We start from the raw sequence: 14,624 nt of genomic DNA on the forward strand, positions 1-14,624 counted from the left end.
CGGTAAATATTAACTCTTTTCTTTCTAATTATTTTGCTGTTGATAGTTCAACACTAGTCATGAATTAATAATGTCCTAGCAACCAAAGGGATTCAAATTCTTTAAGAAGCCATTTGTCATTCTAGAATCCTCTTTGCTCAGCTTGCTTTCCTCACTTGCTCAGAGTTATAGAACCTTGGAGATTAGAAATAATAGATGAAACAACTTCTCCCTCTCATAGGCACCCCTGGAAGACTCCCAGGAAAGCAGGAATTACAGAAGGGATCCACGCCTGGGAAAGGTAGAACGTATTCCCTCAATTTATATCTAACTCTGAGTGGGCACTCTGTTTTTCACTGCATTCCTGCAGAAAATATCATTGAATATTTACCACATATAAGACCCCGTTTGGGTTAAATTGTGTCCCTTTAAGATTCATATGTTGAAGTCCTAACCCCAGTACCTCAGAATGTGACCTTATTTGGAAATAGGCTCCCTGCATATGTAATCAGTTAAGATGAGGTCATTATAATGGGTGGGCCCTAACCCAATATAACTAAAATCCTTATAAAAAGGGGACATTGAGACACAGAGATGGATCCACTGGAAGGACGCCATGTGAAGATGAAGGCAGAGATCAGGATGATGCTTCTACAGGACAAGGAATGCCCAGGATTGCCAGTAAACCACCGGAAGCTAGTGGAGAAGCACGAAACAGATTCTCCCCTCACAGTCCTCAGAGGGAACCAACCCTACCCACAATCTTGGACTATTACCTCCAGGATTTATTTAGGTGATCGATTTCTGTTGTTTAAGCCACTCAGTTTGTGACACTTTGTTGCAGCAGCCCTAGCAAACTAATACAGGCCAAATGTATTACAGGTCAAAAGCATCGCACGTAAGATACATGTGACGGAGTTATTTCTCCCGCTTCGAGGAGGTTAAGCTGAGTGAACCATGCTCCCATTACACTTCTGTCGTGGCTTAATATTTACTTATTTCTGAATGACTGGTTGCAGATTTTCATTTCCTCTCATGCTCACTAGCTTCCACAACACACTTTTTGAATCTTTTGTAATGCACAGACTTGTAATGTGTGTATTGTTCCTTTAGGATAAGAACATGTATTACTTACTTTTAACCCTACAAAATACAGTTGGAACAGGGAATAGCCAGAAAGATGAAGGAAGGAAAGAAAAGGCAGAGTAAAAGCATACCGGAGAAAGGGTCTCCTTCCTCTAACATCCTAAAAGTTGGTGACTCAGCCTCTTCCCGGGAGTCTCCCTATTTTCCCATCCTTTAAGTGCTCTGGGTTCTAGAAAGTTGCTACTCATTTTGAACCAAAAATTATTTTCCTGCAACTTCTGGAAATTTGGTCTTAGTTCTTCTCTCTCGAGTAATACACAATAGACTCTAATCCCCCATCCTCCTTCCAGTCTTCAGATAACTGAAGATGATGACAAGTGACCCCAGGAACTTCTCTTCTGGAGATTATACCAGGCTCCAAACTGAGGTGGCTTTTGCATCAGTTCATACTAATTAAGGATCCAGTACAGGCAAGACCCTTTTGTACATACTCATTTCATTTTCAGGGCACATCTGAAAGGTAGGCATTCTTTCCATTGTAGGGTAAGGAACCTGAAGCTAGGTGAGGCAAAGTGAGCTGTCTGAACGTATACGGTAAAGAGGTGGCAAACGTGCGATTCATACACTGGTCTGCCTGACACTAACCCAGGTTCTGGTTCCACAAAACCGGAAATAGACTTTTTCAATGGTGAGTCTGATTTGCCCTCTGACTCTGACCTTAACTCTTGCATTATGAAGGAGACTGAGGCCCATGACTGCATTACATAACAACCGGGGCCTTATGCTACCCACACAAGGCCTGTTCAGCAAGATCAGGCACCAGCTGGTATATGGCATTGGGTGCCAATGGATCTGATAGTGCCAGGAAAAACAGCCTTGATTGGCAGCTGTTCCCTTGTCCAGCTGTCCAACAGATGGGGAGATGAGCAGCAAAGTGGCCTAGCTGGCACCAAATGTATCTGCTTCTTTTTCGCTATTTGAATGTCAAAGCAAGGAAACTGACAATTGACGTTGTCTCTAAAATAGGGGCAGGCCTACACAAATATCCAAAATCCCCCTAGTGTTATGTAGTAGGAAAAAAACCTGCTTTCAAGGTGAGGTGTCTGGATTTCACCCTAGATCTGTTTGACCTGCTATGTAAATTGGGGCTAGTCACTTGAATTCTAAGAGCTCGGTTTTCTTATTTATAAAAATCTTTCACAATTTTGTTTAATGATCAAAGGTGAGGGTGTGTTTGCAAGTTATTTAAAATGTGAAAAGTACAATAAATATAAACACACAAGAATGGAAGGAAAAGTAAAACATTTGGGTAAAATTATAAAAGAGCCCAAAAATGTAACAGAGCAGGTCAGAGGACTCGTCCCATGCAGAGATCTATAACCCACACATCCACATTAAACAGCAGAGCACTGAGATTCTTGAAATTGATTTCTCACTTGTTCTGTTAGTATTTTCAAAAAGTACAGAACTTTTTTCATTTTGACTGTGACTTGTTTTTCCTTTTGTGTACCCAGAATTCAACTGTAAGGTTAACTGTAAAGTCTTTCTTTACAAATTTTATAGGGTTGGGAGTGGTGTCATTACTAAGGAATAAATAAGATGCAAATGTATTCAGTTTAGCAACTATTTTTAATGGAACTGTAGATTACATCTGAAAGATTGTGAGGAATAGTTTTGACTCACCAGTGTTGGAAATTGTGACGCCAATTAGGTGCCTATGCTGTAGGCATAGAGTTAGAGTTCGGTGGGACACACAAAATGATATAATCCAAAATTCTCATTATAAGTGGAAGAAACTCATAGTCAGAGAGATAGATTGGAAAAAGACAGCAGGCATTTATGAAGGATGCCAGAATTTTTTTGCTTCCTATGACTAAATGTGATTTCTTAATATTTTAATTTCCCATTGGAATTTGTCCATTTTTCTCATAATACTTGTGTGTGTGTGTGTGTGTGTGTGTATGGATGAGCCTCTGTTTGGGATCTGACCTCCTATTTCTGAAACTCTGATGCCTTTTTAAGACCCAGCAAAAATGCAAATCCTATGCATATTCTTTTAACTTGTTTTGTAATGCTTGTATGATTTTCTCACTTGGGGATCTCATGCCATAGTTTGCACTAATGATATAGGTCTTAGTGTACACTTCCTGCATAATAGTCAGACTGTAAGTTCTCTTGAATGCCAAGATTGTGTTTCCTTATATTTTGTACCCTTTGCAATACCTAGAATAATGTTCAAAACACACTTGCTTACTTGAATTGAATTGAAATTTCAAATTACCTAAGAGGGTATTTTCTTCATGTTTTTGAAACTAAGCTTACTTACCATAACGTCTCTCTCCGTAGGGTCTCTGACTGTATTTTTAATAACAACAAAACATACAACTATGAAGATACCATTTTCCATCCCTCCCTCAAAAACAGAGTTTCAAGGCCATTTGTGAGAGAAGGTAGGAGGTGAGGCAAAATTGTTTGCATGGAGTTGCAAATGTGCTGTTCCATCTCCCTGAAACCACAGGACTGACTCACTCTTGCTACAGATCTTTGAGCCATCAAACCCACCCCATGCCTGCCTCCCAGACATTAACCACTCTTGAAAAGCCTCCTTCTCTGGAATGAATAGTAGTACTTGGTCTTCATTGATTTCCTTATTGGAAAACCATGAGGAACCTCAGTGTTATTTGAAAGATGCAGCAGCTTGAGTCAAAGTTGACGTTATTACATTTACTTTCAGCCATTTTCTGCCTTTGGGAGTTGATAGGGAGTGAGCTCAATATGCTCAGATATTCTCCTTAACAGTTAGAGATCTTGGACCTTGCACATACACACACATACGCACACACATATACAAGCGTATTGAACAAAAGCAAACACATATTTTATTGAAAAATTTTTTCTACAAGCACAGAAACTATTAAAAAATAAAATCCATGCCCCCACATACTGAAAATAACAAATGCTAGTATATTGTCATGTTTTCTCTTTAAAATTTTACTTATTATAAAACAAAACATCCAAGATAAACTTGAGGTCGTCTTTATTTTCCTCTTCAATCTCATACCCCTTTCCCGCCACAGCTCATGAGGCAACAACTATAAGGAATTTAGTGCCTTTCCTTCGAGGCCTTGTTTTTTGCTTTGTGTATGTGTGTCCATAAACAGGATTATGTCTTAAATGTTTATAAATGGCATCAGATTGTACTTAGACTTAACTGATTCATTTTAGTGCAGGATATTCTACCAATTGTTTTACTAGACTATATCAGTCATATATTTACTCCTAGTGATAGATATTTGGATTGTCCCCAACTTGTTTGCTGCTATCAACAATGTTGCAACAAGTGAATGAATGCTGTACTGTGCATGGTTTTCTCTAGGGTGTAAACCTCAAAGTAGAATTGTTAGGTTCTTGGTTGTTTTAACTTTACCAGGTATTCCTGCACTTTCTCTGCCTTTTACCTCTCTCTGACACTTCTCCTCTATTGCTACCCAAGTGGCAATTTTAAAATGCAAACTTTATCATGTTCCTAAAATATTTGAAATCCATTGATGACTTCCCATAGTCAGCAGGATATGATATAAGCTCCTTAGCCTGACTTTTAAGACCTTTTATGATGTGGCCCTGCCTGCCTCTCCAGGCTTATCTAACTCACATTTTATTTCCCAGAAATACTGAAACATTTCTTATTCCATGATGGCACAACAGAGTGCAGTGCCTCTGTCCTTTGTACAAATTCCTTCCCTTGCCTAGAATTTCCTCTGTTTCCCTCCTTGGCCTCATTTCACCCTCCAATACTTATGATAACCCCACCTCCTCTAATAATAGATAACATTTGTTGAGTATTTGCCATGTGCCTGAAATTATCCTTTGCCAACTTCTCCTTCTGCCAAATACTATCACCTTTTTATTTGAAAATCATTCCAACTAGAGTTAAATACTCCCTTTCCTGCCCCTCTATTATTTTTTCTATACATCTATAGAAAAGATATATGTATATATTTTTTATAGAATCTACAAGAATGACAAAGTTAACAATCATCTTGATGGTTTTCACTTATTGGTTGCCTGCTCTTACCTGTGCCACTTATTTTACTTATATTTTTTTGTTTAAAACCACTTGAGGTAAGAATTATTACCCCTAGTCATCATTTTACCTTACAAAAAGTTGAAATTCTGCTAACTGAAAGAATTGTCCTTTTTAACTCTACTTTTTAATTACTAGTTTACAAATCCATGTCCCCAATAGCTTACAAATAACTTGAAGAAGAAACTACACTGCCTTACAAATTCATATTTGTAAGCCTAGTACTTAGCATAAGGTAAGAGCTTGTCAAATATTTGTTAAATAAGTAAAGTATCCTTGGTAATAAAGTATCTTTTGCTTTCCTGGAAGTCATCACATAGGGAAGAATTTGCAATGGGTTATGAGTTCTTCTATTATCACCAACACTTGTGGTAAAGGCATTTTGCCAAGTATGGGTTAAAAGCTACCTTTTGATGTTAAAACCACTCCGTAATAACCAGATCATGAAGCCACAGAGGCTTCACACATTCCTCCGCACCAGTTGCACTGACAGAGGGCATCCTTCCTTTCCCAGGGTTTGCTGTTCCCTCAGACTCATATTGGCTTGGTTAGGTTCCAATTTTCAGAATTCACTGGTAACCCAAAGAGAGAGGGAAGGAAAGCCCTGCTAGCTTTCCCTGAGCCCAGATATTACCCAAACTTGAAAGGAAATGGATTACTGTTTCTGGAGTCTACCCTGGTCCTCACACAGAGAGGCACCCACAAGCTTTTGTAGGAGAGACACACATTCATCTTAGTAGAGCAGAACCGCATTCCCAACCACGGGTAGGAGAAAGAGGGAAGATCTTTCATTAAATGTGAGTAGAGCAGTTAGAACACACACATAGAGCAAAGTCCATTGGATTCGGGTATAACTAAAAAATGTCAGGTCTCTAAACACTGATCATTCCCCAGTGTCATGCCTAGAATCCTCAGCAGGAAGTCTGTGAACTCAGGAATAGAGAAGGGAGACCTGGCAACAAGTAGTAGAAACAATCTCTGGAGAAACAAAATTATATCATCTTTGACCCTGTGATTTCTTCCCATGTGTGATTCCCTTCCAGGGGAGAAATCATATTTAGGGTCTGCAGCCAATTGGAATACATAAGTGGAGACACCTGGGTTGTGTACATTATAGATATGCCTTGAGAATTGATTTGTACTTTATGAATCCTTGGCAGTATCTTTCTAAAAGCTGATACTCAAAGAATACTTGTCAAATGGAAATATTTTATTATTAACATTTTCTTGAGTTGGTGGAGAAGTAATGCTTAGCATGTCAATGGCTCAAGTATATTTAGAATGGTTTAAATGCCACATTACGAATCTGCTAAGCTCTATGCCTTGGAAATCAGCAATGTTGGTTCTGCACATGAAAAGAGCTACCATTTCTTGAATATCTATTTGATACTAGGCACTTAACTGAGACACGTTCTTATTATTTACCAGACGCTTAAACAAGTCATGTCAAATCCTTACAAGATAGCAATGAAATATGCATCACCCCCCTACCCTGCCCCATTTTAAACACAAGTAAATGGAGGGTTAATGGCTTGTGAAAGTCACTAAGCTCATGGGTATGATGCAGTGCCAGGACCAGAAATTAGAGCTGTCGAAATCTCAAAATCTCATCACCTTTTATGGGAATCTCCAACATCAGAATTGAGCTCTGTGCCAACTGCCAATGGATGACACTTTGAGAGAGTCAGCAGAAACAGTTGGCATGACACAACATGACCTCTCTGTTCAGCCCAGGTCCCTCATGGTCCTTTCTTTTTCTCTTTAGAGACAGGCCAATCCAGTCTCCATTCCAGATGCACAGGGCATTCTAAGCTACTTTTGGAGAGTGGTGTCAACTCAAAGATATTTTTGGTAACTGATGGTAAAAAATTAGACAATGGAAAGCACAAATCTGACTAGTTAAACCGGGAGGTTAATATTCCAGCAGGATTGTAAAATGGCAAGGCTGGAGATGGGATGTAAGGTTTTAGAAAGTAATGCAAACACTATTGTCTATTCAGTGTCTTCTACCTTATAAAAATGAGAAAGACAGAGAGAGAGGAAAGACAGAGAGAAAGAGGCACAACTGAACACAATATGCTAAGTAAAATCACAGTGGTCAAATGTAGGGCTTAAACAGTCTTTGTTTCCATCCTAGCTGTGCAGAACAATACTTGAGCCATTTACTTAGCCTTTCTGTGCTTCAGTTTCCTCAGGGGAAAAGAAGAGTACATCCTCCGTGGTGCTACGCTCACAATAAAGATGGGACACAATTTAACGGTGGTTAAGACTAACTCTGGACTCAGAGTTCTAGGGGTTAAAATCTTGGCTCCACCACTTCTTCATGTATAAAATGAGAGCAATAACAGTACCAACTTCATATAGGTTTTGTGAGAATCAACGTATAAAGCTCTTGGAACAGTACCCAACATAACACGGGGGCTATGTATGCTTGCTAAATAGTAAACATAAACCATGTAGGTGAAGTCCTTAGCTCAGGTTCTGCAACACAGTAAAAGCTTCTCTAGATGTTAACCTTGATGCTTGTAATTCATATCTCAGGATGGCATTCTGTGATATTAATGAAGAAGAAAAACTTCCCTTACCTTCTTAGAACAATCAAGCTATAGCCAAGGCCATGATTTATTACCCTTGAGGTGACTTGATCTCTCTTGGAAGGTAGGGACACTTTTCACCTCTCTCCTGACCCCTCTCCCTTGGCAAAGACACTAACTGCACCTCCCTAGTTACAGATACTCCAAGATTATAAAAACCAGAGAGCACTGTTTCTAGTGTTATAATTCCCCTGGCCCCAGCATCACAATTCCAATTATTCTTCCATTCTGGTCCTCACATTTTATATTTATAAAACGAAAAGAATAGCTACTCCCTTGATTGTTTAATAAGACTAGAAAGTTTCATCCTCTAAATTGAAAGTTGATGATAAAACAAAGACTTATTGAGGTTTATGTTGTCTTCAATTAATTGAGAAGAGTGGTTAAGAGTGTGGGTGAATTTTGGAATAAAATTGCTTGGGCTAACCTCCTGGTTCTACCGGTTTCTACATGTGTGTTGGTGGGAAATGTACTTCATGTCTCTGGTACCCAGTTTCCTCATCTGTAAGTGAGAAAAGTAATAGTACATAGCTCATAGATCTGTGTGAGAATTAAATAAGATAATACAGGGAAAGAGCATAGAACAGTGACTGACATACAATAAGCACTCAATAAACGTTATTGATAATTCTTAGTCTAGGCTAATATGTTGACATTAATATTGTTTGATGGGCCCAGGAGATCTGAGTTCAAATGTGGATATGGCCACTATCCAGGGACATCTACATATTTTCACTTAAAATATGAAAATGTAAATGCAAAATTCCCTTGAAACTCTAAACATTTATAATCCTCTGCTTTTATTTTATTTGGGCATCTCCAACCTTTCTTAGAAATGGATATTGCAGAACTAAAAAAAAATGTTAAAAAACATATTAATCAAGTAGATGGGAAGATAGTTTATTGGAGACATAGTCACTGTACTTTAAAGATGTTTTTACGTGTATAAACTCATTAATGTTTTTTCAAGAATAAAACAAAATGAAAACTTGAAACCAGATCAAACTACCTTTCTCATTATGAGAAAAAAATTTCCTGCAGTTGAACTATATGACATGTAATGACACACGGTGAAAATTTTAGGGTAGGCCCGTAATCCTGAGTGACTCATAATGTGTTTTCTAGAACAAAAGGTTGTTCTGTAAACCAAGATAGATCTTCTGAGAAAATGAGAGATGAGAGACCTAGTACTCTTTCTGGAGATTTGGAAAGCCTGTTCAAGAGGACTGCTTTTGAAGTTGTGGTCACCATCTTGAGCCTCTGGACATTCACTTCCCATTGATACTGTGTTTTAGCTAGGAAACAATGGACACTTACTATATAAGGAAGATCAGGGAGTTTTATGATAATCACCCAGGTATACACACTTATAATCAAATCTATTTAGCATATTATAATATTTACTTCTGATATTCATTGTTTTTAGAACCAGAATTTTAATTATTTTGTCGAGGCCACATTGGTTTATAACATTGTGTAAATTTCAGGTGTACCTCATTACATTGCAGCTTCTGTATAGAGCACATCATATTCACCAGCGAAAGTCTAGCTTCCGTCCATCACCATACATATGTGCCCCTTTACCCCTTTTGCCTTACTCCTGCCCTCCTTCCCCTCTGGTACTCACCAATCTGTTCTCCTTATCTATGAGTTTGTTTGTTTATTTGTTTCTCATCTACTTATGAGTGAAATCATATGGTATTCGTCTTTGTCTGACTTGTTTTGCTTACCATAATACCCTCGAGATCAATCCATGTTGTCACAAATGGCACAATTTCCTCTTTTTTATGGCTGAGTAGTATTTCATTATGTATATATGCCACGTCTTCTTTATCCAATCATCCATTGATGGGCATTTGGGTTGCTTCCAGGTCCTGGCTATTGTGAATAATACTGCAATGAACATAAGGGTGCATATATCTTTTTGAATTAGTGTTTTCATGTAGAACCAAAATTTTATAGATACGTTATTGTCGCCCAATAATCTCCTGGTCCATTTGTGAGAATTCCTTAGGATAGATGTGTAAACATGGGGTGACTAGGTATATCGGATTTGTGCATCAAAATCTTTTTGTCAAAGAGCTTATATCAGTTTGCACTCTTATCATCAGTATAAGACCTTTGCCTCTCTCTCTTGTTCTCAGTATTTTATTCATTCATAACTGATGGTATCTCATTTTTTTTAGTGTTCATTTATCCAATTACTAGCAATATTAAGCTTATTTTCACGTTTATTGGCCATTCAGATCTCCTCATCTGTGAATTTCCTTTGTATATACCTTACCATTTTTTTCTATTTGTAGTTTATCAATATTTTATTTACCTGTAAATGCCTTATGCAATCTAGATATTGTACCTTTTTCTTTTAAATATTTACAATAATCTTCTATCTATTAATCACTTGATTTTAGTTGGTATTTATCCTGTGTTTTGTGGTATATTTTTATTTTTATGTAAACAAACTTAATTGAATGATTACTTATGGTTTGTGTTTTTTTCCTAAAATATTATGCCAATCTTACCCAATGTAATAAATATATTCTGTGTATTTTCTTCTACAGATTTAAAATATTCACTTGTAGGTCTTTAACAAAGATGGAATTTGTTTTTGGGTAATATATAACATAGGTGAGCAATGCTACTTTTTTTTTTTTTCACATAAATGGCAACATGTCCCAATGCCACTTGTTGAAAATTCCAATCTTTTCCACTAATTTGTTAGGCAGGCTGTCTCATATACCAAGTCTTGGTGTCCAGCAAGATAACCCAGCCCCAACTTTTGCAATCTTCTTGTTTTTCTTCAAAACTGTTTTGGTGACGCTTAAACCTTTATAATTCTATATGCGTTTTAGATTAAGTGTTCTCTATACTAGATGATATGTTTTAATTGTGCAAACTTTTCTATACTTCTTGCCAAATTTTGGACTCCTTTAGATATTCATTTCTGAGATAGTGAGTCACAATCTGCTATGATCAATTAATGGTCATATTGGTTGATTACTAATTGCACTTCTGAGAAATTTTGCCACATGTATTTTGAGACTGTGTTGTTATGTGTGAATTAATGATTATTATATCTTCTTGGCAGTTTATCTCCTTTTGTCACTAAGTCATATCTTATGCCTACTATTTTTTCTGTCTTAATATCTAATTTGTTTTTACTATATTACTATACTCAATTACTATATATTACTATGCCACTATAAAGTTAATCTTTTCAATGTTGATTGGGATAGCTTTTTCCGTGCTTTTTATTTTTTGAATTTCTCTCTTACTGTTTAAGTGTATCTTCTATTAATAACTCACAGCTGTTTTTTTTTTAAGCTACTTTGAAGTCTGTTTTTTTGTAGGTATTTGTTATAGATTGAATTGTGTTCCCCCAAAACTTGTATTTTGAAACTCTAACCCCCAAAGTGACTATATTTAGAGATAGGGCCTTTAAAAAAGATAATTAAAGTTAAATGAGATCATAAGTGTGGGGCCCTAAGCCAATAGGAATGGTGTCCTCACAAGAAGAGGAAGAAACACCAGACAGAAAGAAAAAGCCGCATGAGGACACAGATAAGGGACACTTACCTGGTCCCTGCAGCATAGACAGAGCAGTCTTCCCTGAATTGGGATGGTCAGGAATGGGGGAGTACTGGAATGGGCTTTCTGTGGACAACTCTCATTCCTGAGCCCAGAATGCCAGGTTATTCTTTCTAAATTTTCCAATCAAATAAGTCACTCCACATTCCAAGAAGAGGAATAAAAGGATGGCTAGAGAAATTTCACGTGTCCATGTAAAGAAAATGACTCCTCGTGAAAATCTTAGGAGTGGAGAAAACACATCCCCTCTACCTTTCCTCAAATTTTTGTTTTCTTAATGCATTGGGATTAACCATGATTCCTTTATTGAAAAAAAGTGTGGCTACCTCACAAAGGAGTTGTGACCAGCAGTGCGTCCAGACAATCTTGCTCCTGTTCTCATAAGGCCATTTCACCAATACCAACTGGGGAATTCTCCAGGGACCACTGCTGTTGTATATTAATCAACCCAAGCCCATTTTTTGCCCCAATATGGAAAATTATTTTATGTCACATTTCGCAACCCATACTAAGTCCATCTACATTGATCATAACAGCATATAAATGCTCAGATTATTATAAAATTCTTAAACGCATTCTAATAATAAAAAATTAACATCAATTCCTCAAATTTATGTATAAGCTATCCCTTACTCTCAACTCCTGACCATTATCTCATCTGGAAAAATTAAATTTCAAAGCAACATCTCTATGTACAAAAAGTCTAGCAGAATTAAAATTAAAATTCACTTATCCCTGTGAATTAAATTTCAAAACATTTGAAGCCCTAAATATATTCTTATCCAATTTCTAATTCCACTCATTCTTAGATAAAAGGGTTCTTAATACTTAGTAGAGTTGAGATTTCTTTAGCAGCTACAGTTAGTCTCTCTCTCCCAGGAATATGAGTGATTTTTCCAAGCTCTCAGAAGTAGAAATAATTCAATGCGAAGTCTCTGATATGCCTGGTTTTCCTTTAACTAAACTTTCTTTTTTTTTTTGAGGAAGAGTAGCCCTGAGCTAACTACTGCCAGTCCTCCTCTTTTTGCTGAGGAAGCCTGGACCTGAGCTAACATCCATGCTCATCTTCCTCTACTTTATACATGGGATGCCTACCACAGCATGGCTTGCCAAGCGGTGCCATGTCCACACCCGGATCCAAACTGGTGAACCCCGGGCCGCCAAGAAGCGGAACGTGCAAACTTAACCGCTGCGCCACCCGGCTGGCCCCTTTAATTAAACTTTTTATTTTGAGATAATAATAGATTCACATGCAGTTATGAGAAATAAATCAAAGAGAGCACGAGTATCTTTTGCCCAGTTTCCCCAAGGGTGCATCTTGCATAACTGTAGTACAATGTTGCAATCAGAATATTGATAGCGGTAGAGTCAAGATCCGAAACATTTCCATCACCACAAGGATTCCTCATGTTGTCCTTGTATAGCCAAACCCTCTTCCCACTCACAACTCTCATTATAACCTCTGACAATCATTAAACTGTTCTCCATTTCTACAATTTTGTCATTTCAGGAATTTATGTAAATGGAATCATACAGTATGTAACCTTCTGAGATGGGCTGTTTTATTCAGCATAATTATCTGGAGATTCACCCAGGATTTTGAATGTATCAATAGTTAGTTCCTTTTTATTACTAAGCAATATTTTATAGTATGGATTTAACACAGACTGTTTAGCATTCACCCACTGAATGATATCTGTGCTGTTTCTGGGTTTTTATTACTATGGGTAAAACTGATATAAATAATCGTGTATAGGTTGCTGTGTCAACATAAGTATTCACTTCTCTGAGATAAATGCCCAGGACAACAATTTCTGGGTCATATAGGATTTGAATGTTCAGTTTTCTTAAGAAAATGCCAAACTGTTTTTCAATTGGCTGTACTGTTTACTTTCCCACTAGTAATATATGGGTAATCCAGTTTCCCTCCATCTTTGCCAGCATTTGGTGTTGTCACTACTCATTTTTGAGCCATTTTTATAAGTGAATAGAGATATTGCATTGCGATTTTAATTTGCATTTCTCTAATGACATATTACATTGAACATCTTTTCACACGCTCCTTTGCCATCTGGGAATCCACGTCAGTGAAATGTCTCCTCGTGTATTTTGTTCATTTTCTAATTGGATTGTTTGGAATTTTATTGTTGAATTTTCAGGTATACATCTTTTATATAAATATTTAATATATTATATTTATTATATTAATCAATAATATATATATATTTCAGATACATGTTATGTTATATTATATATAGTGTAGATACTAGTCCTTTGTCAAATGGTTTACAAACACTTTCCCTCACTCTATAGCTTTTCTTTCCAGCCTCTTGACAGGGTCTTTTGCAAAAGAGAAGGTTTAAATATTGGTGAAATGCAATTTATCCATTTTTTTAATAGATATTGCTTTAGGGGTCAAATCTAAGAACTCCTTGCTTAGCACTGTATCCTATTGATTTTCTTCTATGTTTTCTTCTAAAAGTATGATAGTTATAAGCTTTACATCTGAGTCTGTGGTCCATTTTGAGTTAAATTTTCTGTACAATGTGTGACTTCAGTAGAGGCTCCTTTTCTGCATATGCGTGTCCAATTGCCCCTGCACAGTTTGTTGAGATGGCTATCTTTCCTCCATTGAATTGCTTTCCTATTTTTGTCTAAACTCTGTTGGCTGTATTTGTATTGGTCTGAGTTCTCTGTTCTATTCCATTGGTCTATGTGTCTCTTCTGCCAATAACACAGATTCTTGGTTATCGTAGCTACATAAGAAGTCTTAAGATCAGGTTGACTGATTTCTTCTACTTTCTTTTTTTTTCAAGATTTTTTTAGCTACCCTGGTTCCTTTGCCTTTCCATATAAATTGTAGGATAATCTTGTCTACACCTATAAACACTCTTGCTGAGATTTTGATGGGATTTCCATGAAACACGCATATCAATCTAGGAAGGATTGGCATCTTGTCTATGTTGGGACTTCCAGTTCAGAAACACAGCCTATCCCCCTATTTATTTGGATCTTCTGACAGGGGAAGGAGGGATGCTGCTTCCTTATGGTCAGGTGGAAGCAGAAGTCCTGGTTCCCAACTTGGCCTCTGTTGACACTCAAAGGGGGGACTTCTCATTACTGCTGGGCTGCAGTAAGAGTCTTGGCTCTGCACGGGTCTCCGTTGACACTGTGGTGAGGATGGCCTCATTACTGCCAGGCAATGGTGGGAGCTCTGACTCTTCCCTAGCCCTCCTGACACTATCTCTCTGGGAAGGAGAAGTGGTAGAAGTCCAGGCTTTCTATGTGGTCTC

At 37.4% G+C, this 14,624-nt stretch overlaps 1 long non-coding RNA gene across 2 annotated transcripts in view; it reads left to right on the forward strand.

The window, feature by feature from the left end:
- The window catches only part of LOC139085137 (uncharacterized), a 118,433-nt gene that overhangs the window by 70,101 nt on the left and 33,708 nt on the right, over positions 1-14,624 (forward strand). The window contains exons 4-5 of one of the 2 annotated variants that reach the window (XR_011543212.1): positions 221-280; positions 1,416-1,535. The exons of the other annotated variant lie outside the window; for it this stretch is intronic. This is a non-coding gene — a long non-coding RNA (uncharacterized lncRNA). The remainder of the gene's footprint in view (positions 1-220; positions 281-1,415; positions 1,536-14,624) is intronic. 2 annotated transcript variants of the gene reach the window in all.

This window comes from Equus przewalskii, chromosome 8 (assembly GCF_037783145.1).
Source record: "Equus przewalskii isolate Varuska chromosome 8, EquPr2, whole genome shotgun sequence".
NCBI lineage: Eukaryota > Metazoa > Chordata > Mammalia > Perissodactyla > Equidae > Equus > Equus przewalskii.